General features: G+C 46.9%; 1 protein-coding gene and 1 long non-coding RNA gene across 4 annotated transcripts in view; both read right to left on the bottom strand.

The window, feature by feature from the left end:
• The window catches only part of LOC137634019 (uncharacterized), a 411,582-nt gene that overhangs the window by 200,299 nt on the left and 194,979 nt on the right, over positions 1-16,304 (bottom strand). The window lies entirely within an intron of this gene.
• LOC137633617 (uncharacterized) overlaps positions 5,865-16,304 on the bottom strand; it is a 64,619-nt gene continuing 54,179 nt past the window's right edge. The window contains exons 3-4 of the long non-coding RNA XR_011042307.1: positions 12,739-13,149; positions 5,865-6,248 (exon numbers count right to left, since the gene is read on the bottom strand). This is a non-coding gene — a long non-coding RNA (uncharacterized lncRNA). The remainder of the gene's footprint in view (positions 6,249-12,738; positions 13,150-16,304) is intronic.

The following is a 16,304-nucleotide window of genomic DNA, read 5'->3' as shown; positions in this document are numbered from 1 at the left end:
AGTAAAATGACGCGAACACTGACTTGCTTCTCCAAAAAGTCGCGTCCACAATACTTTGCAGAGATTTATTTTGCTTGAAGGCCACGGAGGTTGCTATAGCTCTAACTTCGGGCGTCTTAACCTTAAGCAAACATCGGTCTTTCTCATTCAAGTGAGAATGAGCTTCTCGTATTAAAAATCTGATAAAATATGACAAAGCATTCTTTGACATAGGCAATGATGGTTTCTTAACTGAGCACCATAATGCCTCATATCCACCTCGTAATGACTTAGTACGAGCTAAATAGAACTTAAGAGCTCTAACAGGACATAATACTCTTTCCAGTTCGTTGCCTACGATCTCTGATAAGCAAGGAATATCAAAAGATTTAGGCCAAGGACGAGAAGGCAGTTCAATTTTTGGCCAGGAAACCAAGTTGAAGTGAACAAGTGCCTTTTTCTGTAGAAAAGCCGATGTTCTTACTGAAGGCATGAAGTTCACTGACCCTTTTAGCCGAAGCCAAGCACACTAGGAAAAGTGTCTTGAGGGTGAGATCCTTCAGGGAGGCTGAATGTAATGGCTTAAACCTGTCTGACATGAGGAACCTTAGGACCACGTCTAAGTTCCATCCAGGAGTTGCCAAACGGCGTACCTTAGAGGTCTCGAAAGACTTAAGGAGATCTTGGAGATCTTTATTGTTGGAAAGATCTAAGCCTCTATGTCGAAAGACCGAAGCCAACATGCTCCTGTAGCCCTTAATCGAGGGAGCTGAAAGGGAGCGAACCTTTCTTAGATGTAAAAGAAAATCTGCGATTTGGGCTACAGAGGTACTGGACCCTCGTCCAGTACTGACTTGCACCAGTCTCGAAAGACTTCCCACTTCGACTGGTATACTCTAATGGTGGAAGCTCTCCTCGCTCTTGCAATCGCACTGGCTGCCTCCTTCGAAAAGCCTCGAGCTCTTGAGAGTCTTTCGATAGACTGAAGGAAGTCAGACGAAGAGCGGGGAGGCTTTGATGGACATTCTTTACGTGGGGCTGACGTAACAGATCTACCCTTAGAGGAAGACTTCTTGGACAGTCTACCAGCCATTGAAGTACCTCGGTGAACCACTCTCTCGCGGGCCAGAGGGGAGCAACCAACGTCAACCTTGTCCCTTCGTGAGAGGCGAACTTCTGCAGTACCTTGTTGACTATCTTGAATGGTGGGAATGCATATAAGTCCAGAAGAGACTAATCCAGTAGAAACGCGTCTATGTGGATTGCTTCTGTATCTAGGACTGGAGAGCAATAGATTGGTAACCTTTTGGTCAACGAGGAGGCAAAGAGGTCTATGGTGGGTTGACCCCTAGTAGCCCAAAGACTCTTGCCCACGTCCTTGTGGAGGGTCCATTCCGTGGGTATCACCTGACCCCTCCGACTGAGACAGTCTGCCAAGACGTTCAAGTCCCCCTGGATGAATTTCGTCAACAGGGAGATGCCTCGATTTCTTGACCATAAGAGAAGGTCCCTTGCGATCTCGAGCAGCGTGAAGGAGTGTGTGCCTCCTTGCTTGGAGATGTACGCCAAAGCTGTGGTGTTGTCTGAGTTGACCTCTACCACTTAGTTTCGAAGAAGCTTTCGAATATCATCAAGGCCAAGTGGACTGCTAATAGCTCCTTGCCGTTGATGTGCATGCTCTTCTGACTTGAGGTCCACAGACCCGAGCATTCCCGACCGTCCAGGGTCGCACCCCAACCCAAATCCGACGCGTCTGAGAACAACACGTGGTTTGGGTTCTTGACTGCTAGGGATAGTCCCTCTCTCAGACTGATATTGCTGTCCCACCATTTCAGGCATGCCTTTACTGGTTCGGAGACTGGGAATGATACCGTCTCTAACGTCTTGTCCTAGTTCCAGTGAGAGGCTAGATGGAACCGGAGAGGCAGAAGGTGTAGTCTCCCTAGTGAGACAAACTGCTCCAGGGATGAGAGAGTCCCTACGAGACTGTTCCAACTCCTGACTGAACAAACGTTCTCTTTTCAGCATTAGTTGGACTTCGAGCAGGGCTTGTTCTATTCGGGTGGCAGACGGAAAAGCCCGAAAAAAACTGGACTGCGAATCTCCATCCCCAAATATAGAATAATCTGGGATGGGATCAGTTGGGACTTTTAGGTTGACCAAAAGTCCCAACTCCCTGGCCAGACTCAACGTTCAATGTAGATCCTGCAGACAGCGAAGACTGGACGATGCTCTGAGAAGCCAGTCCTCCAAGTACAGGGAGGCTCGGATCCCCGATAGATGGAGGGATTTTGCCACATTCCTCATGAGCCTCGTAAACACGAGAGGAGCAGGACTGAGGCCAAAGCACAGGGCTCGAAACTGGTACCTCACATTCCTGTAAACAAACCTCAGAAACGGTTGGGAATCCGGGTGTATAGGAATGTGGAAGTATGCCTCCTGAAGGTCGAGAGAGACCATCCAGTCGCCTTCCAATAATGCTGTCAAGACAGCCTGGTAGACTTCATCGTGAAGTTTGTCTTGACAATGAACACATTGAGCGCACTAGCCTCTTACGTACTCCTGCAGTGAACATGGCTGCCAGATCATTGGAGCCATCCCTGAGGGACTTGTTCCTGCAGAGAACGTGGCTGTCAGATCATTGGAGCCATCCCTGAAAGCCTTGTTTATGCATGACATAATTGTACAGCAAAACTTCAAACGCTCGAAAAAACTCCTAACAGGAGATGGTCTAGCTCTGAAGTCGACCATAAAATCTTGGAGCGTCTCATGGCCAGGCGCCAGGGAGAGTCTATGAGGTTTGAGAAGTCTATCTGGGCAGAGGCAGGAACTCCCAAGTCGAGAACTTCTCCCGTGTCATATCAGACTCTCGCTCTATAAGCCAGCTTAAAAGTAGGGAAAGCAAAGGCTGTCTCCCCCAAACTCCTCCTGGTGATTAACCAGTCGCCTAGCAAACGTAAAGCTCTCTTAGAAGAGCGAGAGAGCACTAGCTTATAAAACAACGGCTTCGAAGTAGCTAGGCCTAGTGTAAACTCTGACGTTTAGGTGAACAAGGAGCAGCAGTTACAAAAAGATCCGGACAAAGATCCTTAAAAATCAGCATGATTTATTTAAAGTCCATAGAGGGCTGAGCAGCTTTAGGCTCCTCTCCGTCTGACAGAGTCCTCAAGGGAATATCAGTAGGAGGGGGATCAGCAACTTCCTCATCTGAAGGAACCTTGTCCGACAATAGCCGAGTCTCAAGCAAGGGAGAGACCTGCCGTGGTGGCAATGTTTGACAAGCAGAGTCCACACGCAAAGGAGCAACAGTAGCAGTCAAGGACGCTATGTCATGTAACTGCTTAAAGGACTGACCAGTAACAACAACAGGTGCGGGAGGACGTTCGACGTCAACTCGAGACTGCCTTGACTGCTTAGACTGAGCAGTCAAAACAACTCTTGACTGCGGAGCTTGACGCTCAACGTCAAAACAAGTCAACTATGCTGGTTGGTGAACGTCCTGAACGTCAACAAGAGCAAGCGGCAGCGGCTGAACGTCCACAAGCGGCTGAGAGTCAACACGGGACTGCATCGAGTGAGGCTCTACAAAACACGATTGACGTGACTTTGTAACGTCAATGTCAACAGGACGAGCAAAGGCTCGTTTGGGCGGCTGACGGCCAAGATCTCGATCAGCTAAGCGGCGAGGATCATCGTGAACCTGCTCAACAGAATAGTCCTCCATAAGAGAGGCAAGCTTATTCTGCATGTCTTGCCGTACAACCCATTTAGGATCAACGGGAATGGTTGCGGTAAGAGACGAGGGTAACGTCTGTGACTGCAAAACCTTGCCTACAAAAAGACTCTCGGAGCCTGTGTTACGCTTTTGGTTAGGCGGCGAGCAGTCTTCCGATGACTGCATAGGGTCAGAGCTGTCCTAATGGTAAAACCAGGACGCTGGACCTGTCCTGAAAGGACTGACTTTCGCTTAAAGGGCCTCGAAACCTTGTTCCACGGTTTCTTATGCGAAAAGCCTTCGGATGACGAGGAGAAAATCGTCTCGCTCGTCTTATGGTAGGGGCGGTGTTGATGAGACACGCCTGAACCATAGAGGGAACGTCTGTTCGCTGATCAAGTCCTCTCGAACCCATAAGTCGTACGACATTACTTCTCCCCTGGGCTTGGGAGCTTGCAAGAGGTCTCGGACTAGGCGAACGACAGGCACGAACAGACGAACCCTCGGTCGCAACACTGATAACACTTTGCGCAATTATCACTTTATCACTACGATTTTCTGTTTTGCACTTACTTCACTGAAATCGAATTTTTCAACAATTCACATTAGGTATGAATAAAACTGATTTCTACCTGAAGCACGCAATTCTACCCTCATCAAAAGGTTATAATTGCGAAATCAGTCGTATAATGTAAGCACATTAATACAAGCAAAAAAAACAGTAAACATATATTAAGATAAAAAGATCAGTGGCTGGGAAGGAGACTAAACACTAGTTCATTCAAAACTACGTTTTCAATCTCTCACCGTACAGTGCCTTGGGACGAGAATAAAAACTAAAAACGTTTTATCCTTTCTCCCCGTACAGAGACTAGGGACGAGAGTAAAAAACTGACTCAAGAACAACGTTACTTGCTTGGGACGAGAATAAAGATCGGAACGTTCTCTCTTCCTCTCTCTCTCTCTCTCTCTCTCTCTCTCTCTCTCTCTCTCTCTCTCTCTCTCTCTCTCTCTCTCTTGATTTCGCACCGAAGAGAAGAGCCCACTTACCTTTCGTCAATAAACAGGTTATTTGACCAAAGGAAAAAACTGAAAGGTTTTTCAATTAACAAGTTCCTTTAAAATAGTATTTAAAACATTTAAGTTTGAAAGAAGAATGAACAAAACGTCAGAATCGATTTACTCTTTCTGCAAAGTGAAACCGTGATTCTATCTCTCTCTATCGTAACGATAGAGCGCAAACTGCGTAGCATAAATAAACTAAACGTTAGTTCATCTTTGAAACAGTACGAAGACTATTCAAAAAAAATCTTTCATAAAATATCTACTAAAAAAATATTCATTTAGTAAGTTTTGAATCATTTGCTCTGTAAAAGTTATTTACGATTGAAAAGGCTCAACGTTGTTTAACTTCGGTTTCCAAGTTAGGACCGCCTACTCTCGGATTAGAGGAGGAATAGGAAAGGTCGCATATAAACAAATCATTAAAATTTATCTTGATGTTTATTATAAATGGAAAGCTAATCGAACAGGCCTAATAAAGGCTGTTGAGATATAAAATATATAGAGGAAAATCTATAATTAACCACAACAATTTATAACGTGATAAGATAATTGCTAAAAGCCTAAAACACACTTCCGTACTAAGGGAAGGGTCGGCCATTTAAAAGTCAAAGAAAGTCCAAAAAACAATCCAAAGTCATCAAAAATTAAATCTATCCAAAAACGAGTTCAAGATTTAAGTTGAAGATAAAACACCTGCACTGCGAAAGCTCAAACCAAAAGGAAGTACTTCACCAAATATGTTGAGAAAACTCCAGGTTATACAGCGAGTATTGATACGTCTTGTCGTTAAGGCCGACAGAGAAAAATTGGGTCTGTTTACATGTATATGCGGTATCTGGCCGATAGTTGGCGCTAGTGGGCACACCCGCAACCTTCATAGCGATCGCTCGCGAGTTTTTGTGTGTTTTTCTGTCGACCCCCCGGAGGCTCAGCTATTATATATTCACCGGCTAAGTTAAATATTTAAAAAATCTAATGGCTCATCATTTCAGCTACGCCGAAAGTAAACCCTATGTAAATAGCGTGGTTTGTATTTCGGTTACGGAACAATTATTAATTTAAAGATACCATTACCTTCTACAAGTAACAGGAATAATCACCTTTTTATATTACTGTTGGACGAGCATATGAAAAAGAAGACATTCTCGACGGGATCCTGGTTTAGCATACGCACGCCCGGGAAGCTGGGACACACGGCCGCAAAGTTGCCGTCGGCCTTCGACCAGAGGGCGTACATCTCCTCCAGACAGAGGTCCAGTTGAAAGTAGTCCCTCAGAAGTCTCTGGCATTCTGTCTCGCTGATCACACCGGATTGGTAATCAGAGTTACCATTAACTTTGCTTCTTTCGGTCTTTTGTCTCTTCGCCGTTGCGCAGCGGAAGCTCCGGTGCATCGTGGGTCTGATAGAGGATGCCGGTGTCATCTTGGCACAGTCCAAACGTGGTTTCCAATGATGCCGTGTCATTTCCCAGAGACGGCTTCCCTCCATCTGAAACGCCAAATGTTGTGTAAAGTATTGACATTTTCATCAACTTATGACACCAGAAATGAGACTACAGTACTGTATTATTAAAATTGCCTCTTCTCATTCATCACCATCAAACCTCACACTTATTTATTCATTACTGTACTTCAGAGAGTTGCAAAACCTCTTAGACACTATAAACCCCAAAAAGGAACCCCACATCTTTGCTAAGACTGTATATAGTTATTCCTTCTTCCTAATAAAATCGTACATTTTAAAAAGTACAAAATATGTGGCAGTATGTTAAGTGTCGGTACTTTTGCTCTGCATTTCTTAACCATTGAAGAATATACAAAAAGTGTGTAAGACATTATTGCTCATAATTAAAACATCAAAGAGATGGCAGTCTATCAAATAGATCTCAACTGTCTCGCAGAGTCTACCTTAAATAAAATCCCCAGGTTTTAAAAGTAATTCTATTTTCCCTAACTATACAAACCACCGTTCTTCAATAGGAGACTTATTATCCTTGGGAGGGGACGATTCCCCCTGACTAAACTGGACGATTTATTTTCCCAGGGAATGCCAAAGCACTTTGGTCCTGTGGAGGAGCGGAAATGACGGCTCCTGCGTGTAAACGTCCCAACGACTTGGACATGAAGATGAGGAAGGTGATGGGATAAGCCACTACCAGGGACTGTCAGACGATCAGGGAAGAAACTACATCCGTGTGGATTGTACGTTGTCTGAATGTGTTCATGAGAGAACATGGGTTGCATACATCTTCCCATCCTCACCAATCATAAGGCCTAGCTGCATCTATCATCCGGTCCAACAAACAACAGGCTGACTACTGTGCCCCAAAGGAAGAGGAGAAAACAAAGAAAATCCCAGTAAATGTTACATCTCATTCTGTTTATAATATTAGGAGAAGGTTGAAGCAATATAAAGAGGAAGAAAAAGATAAGAAAGAGAGAAATTTAGATTTGAACTGGGGGAGCAATTTCCCCAAGTTCGAGAGCCCTCTTTCCCGTCACCAAGTTTCAGCACGGGAATGAAATGCTGTGCTGAATCTCAATGACTTCATCAAGGCATTCTCTCATTAAGAGGGTTACCAGGAATGAAGCGAGCTGATAGTGTTATCGAGTGGACTTCGGACCACCTCAGAATCTCTACTGCAAGATGGGATACCTGTTGTGAAAAATTACCTCCCTATTTGTTGATATAAGCCACTACCGTGGTGTTGTCGCTCATCACCGCCACGGAGTGGCCCGCCAGGGTCCGTTGGAACTGTTGAAGGGCCAGATACACGGCCTTCATCTCTAGCAGGTTGATGTGTAGGTACTTTTCTGATTCTGACCAAAGGCCTGAGACCCTCGGGTTCAGAATGTGGGCCCCCCACCCTTCTTTTGACGCGTCCAAGAACAGTGTCAAATCCGGGGGAAGGACGAGAAGATCCACTCCCTTTCGTAGGTTTTCGTCCATCAGCCACCACCGCAGGTCCGCCTGTTTCGTGGATTCCATAGGGACCAGAGAGTCCGGGGAATCGGTGCCCTGATTCCACCGGGACTTGAGCCGTCATTGCAGGGATCTCATCCTGAGACGGCCGTTCGGGACCAGACGGGCCAGGGAGGCTAGGTGACCTAAAAGACGTAACCATGATTGGGCTGGAAGCTCTTCCTGCCTGAGGAAGGGCTCTGCAACCCTCCTCAGCCTTGCTATCCTGTCGTCTGATGGAAAGGCTTTGTGGAGATTGGTGTCTAATAACATGCCTAGATATACCAGTCGTTGGGTCAGCTGCAGAGAGGACTTCTCGAGATTTACATTGATCCCCAGATCTTGGCAAAGTCCCAGAAGCCTGTCTCGGTGTCGAAGAAGGGTCGACTTCGAGTCTGCCAGGATCAGCCAGTCGTCCAGATATCGGAGGAGACGGATGCCGTTCCTGTGCGCCCACAACGAAATCAGGGTGAACACTCTGGTGAACACCTGAGGTGCTGTGGAGAGACCGAAGCACAGTACCTTGAACTGGTAGGTCTTGCTGTCTAGGCTGAATCTCAAGTACTTCCTGGAAGACGGATGGATTGGGATCTGGAAGTATGCGTCCTTCAGATCCACTGTGCACATGAAGTCTTGTGGTCTCACTGCAAGTCTGACCATGTCCGCTGTCTCCATGCTGAACGAAGTTTGTTTGACAAACTTGTTCGGAGTTGAGAGATCGATGACGGGTCTCCAGCCTCCAGACGCCTTCTTTACAAGAAAGAGTCGACTGAAGAAGCCTGGGGAGCCGTCGACAACCTCTTGGACAGCATCCTTCTTGAGCATGGTCTCGACTTCTGCCCGAAGGGCTAGCCCCTTTGCCGATCCCATGACATAGGAGCTCAACGACACTGGATTCGCTGTCAGGGGAGGTTGAGATGTTGTGAATGGGACACCATATCCTTGGCCCATCACAGAGATCGTCCAGGAATCGGCCCCATGTTGCTGCCACCTGTGCACGCAACTTTGTAGGCATCCCCCCACAGGTGGACACGCAGGGGGACTGGCAATCCTAGCGTTTACGGCCACGGCCGCTCCCTCTAGGTTTTCTGCCTCCCCTGGAGGACTTTCCGCCCCTCTTGTCCTTGACAGGAAAGGGCTGTGGCTTAGACACCTTCCTCTTAGCTGCCGGAGCCTGCTTCGGTGTCCTGCAAGGCTGCTGTTGATGCTGTTGTGGAGCTGGAGGCTTGTAGGGCCGAGATGTGAGGGCCCTTTGGAGGAGCGAATCATGATTCGACTTCCTCCACCTCTCAGCTGTTCGTTCTATATCCTTGGGCTCAAACAAGCTTCCTCCAAGAATGGAGGAGTGTCTGAGCCTGCAGACATCCACGGCGGGGACCTTCGGATGGAACTTCTCGGTCACTGCATCAAGTCGCTTTAAGATCGAGTTGGCCCACAGGTTGGTAACCTGGTGATCCAGGAACTCGATGGAGCGAGTGCCCGAGAGGAGGAAGATCTCCAGGGACTTCCTATTGCTCTCCTTAGACAAGTCCTCGGAGCGCAATAGGAGGCCCAGAGAACCCAGCCAGACGTCCAGCCACGAAGTGGTCTGCATGGCTCACTTCGCGACCTTCTCCTGGCTTAGGATCTCCGATGCCGAGAATGTCACCTGCCAGGAGGAGAGCTTCTCAAGAGGAGTTCCCCTAGTGAGCTCTTCCACCGAGTGGTGGAGGGGAAGAGCCATACTGGACTCCCCCATGATCTCAAAATACCTCCTCTGCTGTAAACGAGGAGGTGGGAGGAGCTTGTTCCCGGAAGAAGAACGGCTGGAGGAGGCGAGTTCCGAGAGCTGGGCTTCGACCTTATCTCTGGCACTCTTCACCCCCTGGGACCAAGGCAAAGCTGCACTGGCCCTTGGGGGCTTCTGGGTACCATAGACTTGGTCTAGGACCGTATTCTTGCCTTCGCGAGGGGCGATCTCCAGGTCCTTGAACCTGTTGAGTTGCCTCATCAGATTCAAGACCTGCCAGAAGGCATGCTCCGACTCGTGCTGCTCTCCTCCCTGTGGACTAGGAGCTAAGTCTCCTGTCCCCAAAGGCTCTTCTTGGGGAGACACGTGGACGTTCTCCCGGGGTCTGGTTGGCTCTGGTCGGATCCGTGAAGAAGACCTAGGAATCGTCTTTGAGTCCTTGGGTTCCCTCCTAGGAGGGATACAGGACTCCAGCAAAGAGGTCTGAAAGGTACCTTCCACGCGAGACGTTTCTCTTCCTCGAGGTGGGGTTCCTCCCATTGGTGCCGTGGGAGAGGCCCTCACCCCGCTGGACTCTCCTGAGGACGGAAAAGCTTCATCCACAGGAGACGATGAAAACGACTGCGAAGGGGATGGAGCCTTCCTGTCGGACCTCTTGGGAGCCAACTTCTCCCTGGAAGAAGTCACCACGAAGTCTACTTCTCTCCTTCTCTTCAGCGGGGGTGAGTCTGTCTTTGGTTTAAGTACCAGATCAGCGAGGGCCAGCTTCACAGCCTGCACCACCGCTTTCATTAGGTGACCATACCAAGACTGACGGGTGACCGACGCAGTGTCAGTAAACCCCGCTGGAGGGAAGGGAATCTCCTGATCCTTCCGAGCGGACGCAACGGGGCCTGCCTGAAATGAAGAAAGGGAAGAATGTTGCCTGGACCTCTCCGGTGACTGTTCCTGGTCCTGGACGAGAGCCCTGCGCTTGCACGGTGGCGAACCTGATGGCGATATGGAAGTACGCGTCCCCGTAGGAAGCACGCGCTGCTGATCCCAGCGAGAATGGGGGTCGCGCTAGCGCTCGCGCGATGGAGCATTTGGAGGGTCGCGCGTGGGCGACTGCTGGATCGCGGGCGAGTGGGCGCGAGGGCGCCGTTGGCGTACAGGTGAAGGTGCGCGCGAGGGTAGAGGAGATCGCTGTCGTTCAGGAGAACGATGGTATGCAGGAGATCAACGGCACACTGGAGATCGATGGCGCGTGGGCAAGCGATGGCGAGTTGGCGAACGCTGGCGCGTTGGCGAGCGATGGCGAGTTGGCGAACGATGGGGCGCAGGTGACCGACTGCGCAGAGGTGATTTAGCGCGTAGGCGCGTCAGAGACCTGTGACGATCCGAGGCATGGGCACGCTGGCGCGTCGTCGAGCGCTTGCGCACAGGCGAAGGATCGCGCGGGCGCGTAGGAGATCGTTGGCGCGCAGGAGGGTGTCGATGCGCAGTCAGCTGGGGCGCAGGATCAGATGGCGAGGAAGTGCGCAAGGGCGAACGCTCGCGGTCGGGCTCAGATGTCTCGTGGGTGCGAGCGCGCAGGAACTCCTGAAGTGCGCGCGCGCTGTTGCGAAGGCGAAGATTGGCGCACAGGTGCGCGTGGGCGAGGCGAAGGAGTGAAGTCCTTTCCTGCGTCCAGATCCGAAGATCTTGGGCGCGTGTTGGCGCGCATCAGGAACAAGGTGCGCAGGGTGCGCATCAGGAACAAGGTGCGCAGGTGTGCGCTGACAAGCAGGAGATCGTGGGCTCTCAGGAGACTGATGGCGCGCATGGCGCAGAGCAGGAACTGAAGGGCGCTGACGGATAGCAGGAGAGCGCTGGCGAGACAAGTCAAAAGACTGAAGCTCTGGAGAGCGCTTGTGCGCTACTGCGCGCAGTTGAGCGCCCCTGCGCGCAGGGGACCCCTGACGAGCAAGGGACTTACCCACACCGTGGGATAAGTCCCTTTGCCCCGAAGGGACCGGCGCCCATCGGATGACGGGATGAGAAGATCTGCGGAGAGGTCCAAGGACGTGGCTGCGACAGTCTGCTCCCGACGAGAAGAATCCTCTGCAAGGGAAGGCGGCGGTGAAGAAGACCCGAAGAGGCGCCTCCTAACTCCCTTGTAGGGAGAAGGAAGGCCCCTACGGCGAAGAGGACGACGAGCCTTACGGCGAAGGCGACCTCGAGGCAGGGCATCCACATCGTCAGTCCTCCAAAGAGGAGTCTCTGTCAGTGCGCTCCCCCGAGGAGGAGACGCATCTGCAGGAGAGACCGTGGGACTCACCTTTCCCCTCGAAGGATGTTCGGAGGGGGAGTGGGAGGAGGAGGCGGAACCTTCAGCAACATCCGCAACAGCAGCAGCAGCAGCAGCAGAGGTTTGACCAGACCCGTCGGAAGCCTCTGCCACAACAACGTCGACAATAGACAGAGGGTCTACCTCTGCTATTACCGGCGATTGCTTGACAGCTGCCCCCAACTGGTCATCATCGTAATGAGAATCAATATTCTCCCCCGGAGGAGGAGGGGGAGCTGCCTCGCTATGGGAGGCAACGCCCTCTCCCGCACCCCGAGGTCGGGAAACAGAACAATGGCCTACGCTACCACTCGACGGCCTCTCACAAGAGACCGATCGAGTGGGAGCTTCGGAGGAGGTTCGGGCGGCGGAAGAAGAGTCCTTGGAGCCTTCCTTCTTCAAGGCAGCCCTTGAAGGAGAAAGGTCTCTCCTGGATTTCTTCTTACGTCGCCGGGCAAACCTCTCCCACTGGGAGGTAGACCACTCCCTGCACTCACTACAAGGTAAGTCTCTATCACACTGTTGACCTCGACACTGCGGGCAAAGGGTGTAAGGATCCGTCTCGACCGCCGACATGAATGTTCCACAGGGGCGGCCGGGGAGTCCAGGGCACTTGCGCATAATTGCGATGAAGGTAGAGGCCAACTTCCAAACACACAAAGCTGAAAAAAAAGAAAAAACAGATTAAGGCTGTCAAAAGCGAGGACGAAAGACAGACACGTCTGTTCATTGTCCGAGCCAAAAGTGAAGAGAGACAATTTACCGGTGTGTGGGGGGGAGGGGTAGCAAGCTACCCCTTCCCCTACCCCCTAGCTAACTAGCGCGGTGGTAGTTAACCCTCGTTAAAAATCTAATGGCTCGTCATTTTCAGCTACGCCGAAAGTAATACACTATGTAAATAGCGTGGTTTGTATTTCGGTTACGGAACAATTATTAATTTAAAGATACCATTACCTTCTACAAGTAACAGGAATAATCACCTTTTTATATTACTGTTGGACGAGCATATGAAAAAGAAGACATTCTCGACGGGATCCTGGTTTAGCATACGCACGCCCGGGAAGCTGGGACACACACGGCCGCAAAGTTGCCGTCGACCTTCGACCAGAGGGCGTACATCTCCTCCAGACAGAGGTCCAGTTGAAAGTAGTCCCTCAGGAGTCTCTGACATTCTGTCTCAGTGATCACACCGGATTGGTAATCCAGTTTGCCGTTAACTTTGCTTCTTTTGGTCTTTTGTCTCTTCGCTTTCGGTGCTGGCTCTTCGCCGTCGCGCAGCGGAAGCTCCGGTGCATCGTGGATCTGGTAGAGGATGCCGGTGTCATCTTGGCACAGTCCAAACGTGGTTTCCAATGATGCCTTGTCATTTCCCAGAGACAGCTTCCCTCCATCTGAAACGCCAAATGTTGCGTAAAGTATTGACATTTTCATCAACTTATGACACCAGAAATGAGACTACAGTACTGTATTATTAACCCTGGATAGGTACGCTCCTCGGACACCCCTTTAAGGGTATACTCGGACGCGAACGACCCCGACGCCAAAAAAAATTCTTGAAAAATCAGTTTTTGTAGTAACCTCCTTTTTTCTTTTGCCAAAAAAAACTTCAATGAATGCTTAAAACAACTGTAAAGATAAATACTACTCATCTGCAGAAAAACTATTTATTATAAATATTTTAAAAAATTAAGTAGAAAAAAAAAGACCTGACATAAAAATTCATAAAATAAGTTTATACATATATACACAAATCCTTTTAGGAATTGATTCTTGAATGTTTAGGACACATCTTGATGTATTTTGGATGAAGTCAGACCCATGGAGGTGAAGATCTGAAATGAGAAAAAAAGGGTAACTTTTTTTGGCCAAAAAAAGGGTAACTTTTTTTGGCCAAAAAAATTTGTCCAAATTTCATGAATTTTTTTGGGTACCCAAATGAAATAGGAAGTGGCTAGTTTTTTTAGGGAATAAACATATGTTATCCTAAAATAGAAATATGTAAAAAAATCTTCATTATTTTGTAAATTACATTTATATCAGGGGCCATATCTAAAGGTAATTTTATGAGTACTTAGAAATTTCGTAAAAAAATACATATATTTAATATATAATATGATATTTATGCAGGTAAAAATATACCAAAATATCATAAATTCTATAGGGAACAAAAATATATATAGATAGGACAGCTTACGCTTCGGATATGTCCACAAAATGGCCGCCAACCACACTGACTCAGACTCCCTAATCTGCCACTTGAAATGTAGGAAGGGTATGTCAATTTCAAGGTGTTATTTACTAATCTAATTATTATTGGATATGCATAAAAATTGTATGGTGGGTTGCTGGATAATTGTCGATTATTTTACGACTATAAAATTAAAATTCTGACCCAAAAAAATTTTTTTGAAGGGAAATAAAATCGAAAAAAAAAATGTAAAACAATATAATATTTTAGCTAAAAAAATTTGATGATATTCAATCAAAAAAGAAGAAAACAAAATTTTCCGACAAATAAACATCTAGAGGAATCATTACTCTGTGATAGTTCCTTAGTACGTAGTAATTTTGAAAGAATTGGGAAAAAACGAAAAAATGGCAATCACCGGAAAATCGAACACATACCTATATATACGCCATATCTGGCTAAAAAAAAGATAGGCATGGGTAGCCAGATCATCTAGAAACACTTTCCAACACTATAAAAATATAAGTTTTGTGACACTACTTGCCAATTCCTTACGGTAACATGACTAAGCAAAAAAATGCAAAACAAGTAAAAAGGGGCACTCGCGGAAAAATGGCTAACATTCTAATATACGCCATTTCAGAAAAAAAAAATATTCAGCCACGTGCTAGGCAAACCATCAAGGCACATTTTCCGACAAATAAACATCTAAATGAATCATTACTCTGTGATAGTTCCTTAGTATGTAGTAATTTTGAAAGAAGTGGGAAAAAACGAAAAAATGTCAATCACAGGAAAATCGAACACATACCTATATATACGCCATATCTGGCTAAAAAAAAAAGATAGGCATGGGTAGCCAGATCATCTAGAAACACTTTCCAACACTATAAAATTATAAGTTTTGCGACACTACTTGCCAATTCCTTACGGTAACATGACTAAGCAAAAAAATGCAAAACAAATAAAAAGGGGCACTCGTGGAAAAATGGCCATTCTAATATACGGCATTTCAGAAAAAAAAAATTTCAGCCACGTGCTAGGCAAACCATCAAGGCACATTTTCCGACAAATAAACATATAAATGAATCATTACTCTGTGATAGTTCCTTAGTACGTAGTAATTTTGAAAGAAATGGGAAAAAACGAAAAAATGGCAATCACAGGAAAATCGAACACATACTTATATATACGCCATATCTGGCTAAAAAAAAATAGGCATGGGTAGCCAGATCATCTAGAAACACTTCCCACCACTATAAAAATATAAGTTTTGCGACACTACTTGCCAATTCCTTACGGTAACATGACTAAGCAAAAAAATGCAAAACAAATAAAAAGGGGCACTCGCGGAAAAATGCCCAACATTCTAATATACGGCATCTCAGATAAAAAAAAGACATGCACGTGTTAGCCCAACCATCAAGGCACACTTTCTAACACATAAACATGAAAAAAAAAATCAATAATATACGACAATTCCTTACTACGTAGTAAATTTTTACAAATATTGAAAAAAAACAGAAATTGGCAACCGCAGTTAAATACCCAATATACCAATAACTACGTCGTTTCTGACAAAAACAAAATCACGCATGGGTAGCCAGATCATCTAGACACACTTTCCAACACTAAAAAAGCAAAAGTTTTACGACACTATTTGGCAATATCTTACGGAAAAATGACTTGGCAAAAAAATGAAAAAAAATGAAAAAGGGGCACTCGCGGTAAAATGCCCGACATTCTAATATACGGCATCTCAGATAAAAAAAAAGACATGCACGTGTTAGCCCAACCATCAAGGCACACTTTCTAACACATAAACATGAAAAAAAAATGAATAATATACGGCAATTCCTTACTACGTAGTAATTTTTACAAATATTGAAAAAAAACAGAAATTGGTAACCGCAGTTAAATACCCAATATACCAATAACTACGTCGTATCTGACAAAAACAAAGTCACGCATGGGTAGCCAGATCATCTAGACACACTTTCCAACACTAAACAAGCAAAAGTTTTACGACACTATTTGGCAATATCTTACGGAAAAATGACTTGGCAAAAAAATGAAAAAAAATTAAAAAGGGGCACTCGCGGTAAAATGGTCCTCATGGTGATGAACGACATTTTAACTAAAAAAAAATCATGCACATGGTAGCCAAACAATCCACCAAGACTTTCCACAACTGATAACCTATACAAGTTGCACCATTCTACGACAATTTCATAATACGTAATAACTTTGATAATTATGCAAACTACCTTAGAAGGGTAAACTCGGTCGCGCTCGACCCCGACGCGTCTCAGAAATCGGGGAAGGAGTACAGCTACAGCAATGCACATCTGGACACTA

The sequence above is a fragment of the Palaemon carinicauda genome, chromosome 43, assembly GCF_036898095.1.
Source record: "Palaemon carinicauda isolate YSFRI2023 chromosome 43, ASM3689809v2, whole genome shotgun sequence".
Taxonomy (NCBI): domain Eukaryota; kingdom Metazoa; phylum Arthropoda; class Malacostraca; order Decapoda; family Palaemonidae; genus Palaemon; species Palaemon carinicauda.
Note: the sequence above shows the minus strand (reverse complement) of the source record. Positions and strands in the feature narration are given on the sequence as shown.